Genomic DNA, 6,000 nt, shown 5'->3' with positions numbered 1-6,000 from the left:
GGAGAAGAAGGAGGAGAAGGAGGGGTGGGGTGGGGGACGTCGAGTCTTGTGCAATCATCGTCGTCAAACACAGATGTTGTAGTAAACGCGAAAAAAAAGACACATGACGTCACGGCTCTAACAGGAACAGACGAGGCAGCGTCTCCTCCATATCTCGAGGCAGTTTTGATCTTTAATGTCTTCCACTTTTTATTGCTCTAACATTATTTCACTTTTTACTCTTTACCCCCCCATCCCCCACCCCCCTCAGTGATCGAAGTGTTTACAGTGTGAGAGCCTCAGACTGAGCTCCACGAGACTACAGAACTCTCTTGCTCTGGACTCGTCCATTAAGGCCCTGTCTGAGATTTAACAACCTTCCGAACGCAGCCAACAGCCTCGGAGAACAAATTAGCTAAATGTCATAAATCGCACTTTTATGCCCCGCGTTATCATCAGGTGTACAAATGTGAACTTGGATTTTCTCCGAGGGCAGATTTAAGACACTCTCCGCCTTTGGCCAGTGGCTCCTGTGTCATAAATCCCACCTTCATTTCCTCTGTTATCATCAGATGCAATTTGTCGCTGTAATAAGAGATCAGAGGCTGTAATGTGATGATTATGAACCACTTAGCGCAGCTCTGGAGCCATGCTTGGTTAGGCGTCCTGGGGATTTTTAATTGCAGATTGACTGAAACAATGGTTATCACTTGCCGTGTTATCCCTGACCTTAATCTTCACTTCCCTTTTCCCCACATTTGTCTGGAAAATGTCAGCGTTTGGCTTGCGTTTCGCATTCACTTGTCGAGAATAAGGTCAGATCCTCCTGCTTTTCCCAGCTTTATTTCAGTGTTTATGTTAATGCATTAAATGAACCGTGTGAGGTACGACCGCTCCTCACGCTGCTTTGGAGAAGTGTTGCTTTGTGAGCGGATTGCGCATCCCTGACCACCTCTCCGACAGGATGACTGGAAATGCCCGTCTGAGGTGTAATTGGGTTTTTAAGAGTGGGATCCAGGCCCATTACATTATGCGCTGCATGCAGGGGAGCTAATTGAGTTTAAGCCCTGCTGGCATACTGCATGCGCATTGGAAACATTTACCCAACATTAAGCCCCAATTAGGCTTTTCAGGATGGGAAACTTGTTGCTGGATGATGGGAAGTGAAGATGCTGACGCCTGTCATCGTGCTGTGTGTGTGATATGTGTTATTTTCCAATAAAATGCTGAAATTCTGCTCATCTTCCAGAGGGCTTTCTCTCATCTTGTTTTTAGATTGCTTTGGCTACATTGCAATGCAGCCTCTGTGTCCTAAGCTGGAAAAGTCTGAAACTTTCTCTCTCTCTCTCTCTCTCTCTCTCTCTCTCTCTCTCTCTCTCTCTCTCTCTCTCTCTCCGTGTGTGTGTGTGTGTGTGTGTGTGTGTGTGTGGTAGGGGGCCGTCCTGTGCGCATGCTCACCCCCGGCTCAGAGGAGCAGCTAATGCAGTTATATAACAGTCGGTGCAGCCGGCGTCTGCTGTGAGCCAAATGCCAGGCCAGTCTGGTTACATAAGCCCGTCAGAGTCATATTGTAGCGGTGCGGAGTGCTCACACCACAGCGTGTCCCTGCACTCCTTCCACTGTCTCCTGCTCTGTCTCTCACTTCCTCCCACTGTCTTTCTCTGCTCTCCTCTTTTTCTTTTTCTTTTTTTTTTGCTACAGCTCATCCCTCCCTCCCCTCCCTCCTTCTTTCCCTTCCCTTTCCTCTTTGCTGCGGAGCTGTTCTCCACGCCGGGGAACAAAGAGTTTAGAGTGCTGGATGCAGATGCATTGACAGCTTTGAACATATGAGCCACAGAGAGCGGGACTGACTGTACGCACACATGCAGATGAGAACGAAGTGTTTCTTATTCTGCAGCAGTTTCTGCTCCACTAGACATCATGCAATGTGTAGTTCAGCTGTTGTCTTGTTATCATTTTTTAAAATCACCTCCCCCATCGACTGCTTGTGCACCACGACAGTCATATGCAGGTGAAAAAAATGATTTGTGCTGCCAGTGAGCACTACAGACACCACCTGTGTGCTCTGATAGCCTTTTTAGAGCACCATTTGATCTCAGGCAGCAGCCACTAGAGCAGCTGCCCTCATTGACCTTTCCTATCTGACCCTCACTTCTACACACACACACACACACACACACACACACACACACAAACACTATTGGTCCCTCAGGTATGAGGTCAGACTGACAGGGTCATCAGATCAGCAGAAAAACTCACTCGGAGCTCTGACATGTGGACAAAAGGTTGTAAAACTGGGACTCTTTGACAGTTCATCCAGGAGGAGTTAATTGATTTGTGGCTTCAGATCCTGACCTCCATTATCTCTCTCTCCCTCTCCTTCTCATTTGTGTGTGTGTGTGTGTTTGTATGTGTGTGTGATGCACTGTCAGCATCACTTAAAGGGGCACTATGTCATTTTGGAGAAGAAATTCAATCTCAAATGTTTATATTTACAATATTAAAGGTGCAATATGTAAGAAAGACATGCTGAATAGATACACGTGTAACTGAGCTAATGAGCTAACGGCAGCTAAAGTCACGGATGCATGGAGAGGATTCAGTTGGCGGCAGTTAGCAGGCACTCTGGTGACATGCTGCCCCTTTTTGCTGGGATGACTTGGTGGCCAATTTTCACATATTGCACCTTTAATGAGGTGATGATACAAACTCATAAATATGTATCTCTTCCATCACTGAATAAACAAGCAGTTCTCAGAGAAATGTAAGATCCCCCAGAACAAGGCCCTATATATAGCATATATATGAAAACGAAGAAAGTGTGTGTGTGTGTGGGTGTGTGTGTGTGTGGAGGTGAAGTAAACCAGATCATTACTTCAGTCAGCCTCCCAAACTCTCATGAGGTCGCTCGGCTAATTGGAATTAATAAGAATTAACCGGGATCCGCTCCTCCTCAGCCAATGGCCGCCCGCGACGGCTCATGAGTATTAATGAGGTGGGCTCGACGCGCCGGCCCACTGGCGGAGGCTGAGAGGGCGGGGGGCGGTGCCCACCGGACCTGCCGTGCGGGGTGGTGCGGAGCGGCGGAGTGTGTCTTGCGTAGGGCGAGATGTTGTTTTGTTGTGGCGATCAGCTGAATGTGGCATCGCTGTCCGGTCTGACACAACAGTGGGAAGCAGCCCGAGCCCGCCCGGCTGTCCGTCCGCAGCAGCGCGGCCACCGAGAGCAGCTCCGAGCGGCGCATCGCGATCCAGGAAATGCGGACTTCTGGCCCTTTCTCCGCGGGACACACGGCTGCAGCGCTCGCTCTGTAGCAAGCTGGTAAATATGAACCGTAATGTTATTGCCTGTTTATGACTTAGTTTCGGTGACGTTGCACTGGCTGTCACACTGAGCGGAGGGAGCGCTGTGTGGTGTGAAGTTAGGGCGCAGGATCCCACCAGCAAGCGGTGTCACTGCGAGAGGGGGAGAGGGAGAGAGTCATGAAGTTCAGATTGTCTCGTTGTGTTTTATAGTGAGAGGTGATGATTAAGAAAAAAAAAAAAAAAAAGCGAGGATGTGCTCGCATACAGCAGCAGCAGCGGTGGCGGCGGCGGGGGGCGCTGCACACATCCAGCTGACAGCATATGCTTCATCGCATCTGTACCTCCATCCAGCCCGCCTGTCCTCGGAGACAGACCCCGGAGAGGAGAGCAACAGCGCGCACTTGACACACGCAGGGCCACGCACAAGTTTTTAGATCTCCGCCACCACACACACACACACACACACACACACACACACACACACGCACACACACACACACACACACACACACACACACAGACACACAGAGAGAGACACACCAGGCCTGTGAACTTAACTTGGAGCGGGCAACACCTACACTTGGCAGATTTTTAAGGGATGACATCATGCTTTTGTGCTCAGTTGATCCGCCGCCTCACTGATAAATGGATTAAGTTGACAGGAGCAGGTTTACTTTAGAGGCTTTCCAATCAGTAACAAGGACTCCAGCTTCCCCTCCAGCGTTTAGCATGTTTTTATCACCCTCCCGCTCAGGGTTTCACCTTTACACTGCAGGGTGATGATAGTAGTGGCATTTGCATGTGGACACAATGAATGACTGTGTAACATGTCTGACATGTTGGTCATGCAAAAGAGTTTACCCACAGGCCAACCAACAGAGCAACAGGATGTCACCTTGAGCACTGATCAGGGCTGGCCGGGGTATTGATACTGTATCGTTATCGTGATGTGAGGCTATATATGGTCTTAGATGTTGTCTTCTCCTGGTATTAAAGGCGGCCTCACAGTAGATTGATGTCATTTTCTAGACTTACTAGAATGTTCTACCTCTTCTGATACTAGCATTCACCCACTTAGACATTATACTCACATTACTGATGAACGATAGTTCACGATAGTTCAAGGCTCGAGGTAGAGCCCAACTGATACAGGATTTTTGGGGCTACTGCCGATATATTGATATATTGGCCGCTATTGTTACATACACATTTTAATACTAGACGTTATTGTTCAGAATGACATCAGAGCACTGACACAATACACTTCACAGGGTATTTAAGAATGATAAATGAGGGCATTATACATGACGTATATCCTTATGGTGATATGAGACTATATATTTACTATATTTAGATACATACTATAGAAACTTTGTATAGTGTTATTTTGTGATACAGCATAGTTGCTGTCTTACACAGGTTTTAAAAGCTGCAGTGAAGTACAGTGATGTCACTCTCTGAACATACCGAACTGTTCCACTCGTCTTAATACTTGCCTATACTTGCTTATTATATCCACATTAGTGATGATGAAACTGAAACAAACCCCCTTGCCTGCGATATAGCGGTTTAAATTACGATGACCAGAGCTATTGTGGAGATTTCAAAATATCAAGGTATATCGTCTATCGTGATATGATGTGCGCCGCCCGGCAAATGTGTATATATATATATATATACAAATGCATCGGGGGAATGTAAACAGCAGCAGCAAGATGGTGGTGATTATGTGGTCGGTTGGTATCTTCACCAGTCAGCGATGAAAACACAGAACCCACCTGTGTTGAGCAGCCATTTTTAAAGGTGCATTATGTAAGAACTGACCACCTTTCCAGTTCAAAACAAATATTGGGCAGCATAGCAATTATCTATCTATCTATCTATCTATCTATCTATCTATCTATCTATCTATCTATCTATCTCGATCTGAGTTTTGACACAAGGCAAAGTCACTGCACTTTAATGTCTCTCTTGCCAGCTTTTACAGGAAGTGATGTAATGACAGTACTTGAAGTGTCTTACTCTCTGCAGATGAAGACCACAGTGGTTGTGGTCGCCCCAAAACCAGGTGCTGCTGAGTTAGACTTTTTTTTTTCTTCACATCAGTGGAGCTTCAGTGCAACTCCCCGTGCAATTCAAAGGCATGTGGCTGTTGAAAAAAAAACAAAAAACAATGCTGCAGTGTCCTTCCCCTCACTCCGGGTCCTTACTGTAACCTACCGCACAGAAAATACAGTAAAGTGTCAGACCACGGTGGTGAAGAGGGGATGAGTGGAGAGAGGCCAATATGCAATTATTTCTTATTGAATCAGCACAAAGTGGCAGCCTTACAGTGCTCTGCTCTGGCCTGGATCAAGACCACTTGTGGTGCTGGCTGAAGAAAGGCGCTAGCTCAGCAGGCACCCAAGGAGAGCGCTGCTCCATTTCCTTGCAAATTTCCAAGATTGTTTGACATCGTGAGGCATTTGATCATTGGAAAAAGAAAAAACCTGGGCTTCAGGGATTACCGACCATTTATGGTTTCAGCATGGACGGGGATAAAAGCTGCGAGTCGCTTTGATGTTTTTATACCATTGTAACTTGGCTGAAATGTTAGAAGTTGGCTTGTTAAGAATAATTACTATGTTTTAAAAGCTGGAAGTGAATGTGCTATTACCAGTGTTGCTGTAGAACCTGTTTTCATACGAGTCAACAGTTTAGCAGCGCCAAGCCATTA

General features: G+C 46.8%; 1 protein-coding gene across 2 annotated transcripts in view; it reads left to right on the top strand.

Annotated features, from left to right (window-relative positions):
- The first annotated feature begins 3,036 nt into the window (after nucleotides 1-3,036).
- The window catches only part of LOC119005978 (transcription factor HIVEP3), a 47,696-nt gene continuing 44,732 nt past the window's right edge, over nucleotides 3,037-6,000 (top strand). For both annotated transcript variants that reach the window (XM_037074210.1, XM_037074211.1), the window contains exon 1: nucleotides 3,037-3,300. The gene's annotated coding sequence lies outside the window, so the exon portion shown is untranslated. The remainder of the gene's footprint in view (nucleotides 3,301-6,000) is intronic.

Source organism: Acanthopagrus latus, chromosome 17, assembly GCF_904848185.1.
Source record: "Acanthopagrus latus isolate v.2019 chromosome 17, fAcaLat1.1, whole genome shotgun sequence".
Taxonomy (NCBI): Eukaryota; Metazoa; Chordata; class Actinopteri; order Spariformes; family Sparidae; genus Acanthopagrus; species Acanthopagrus latus.
The sequence above is the reverse complement of the archived record's forward strand: the minus strand, read 5'-3'. Positions and strand labels throughout refer to the sequence as shown.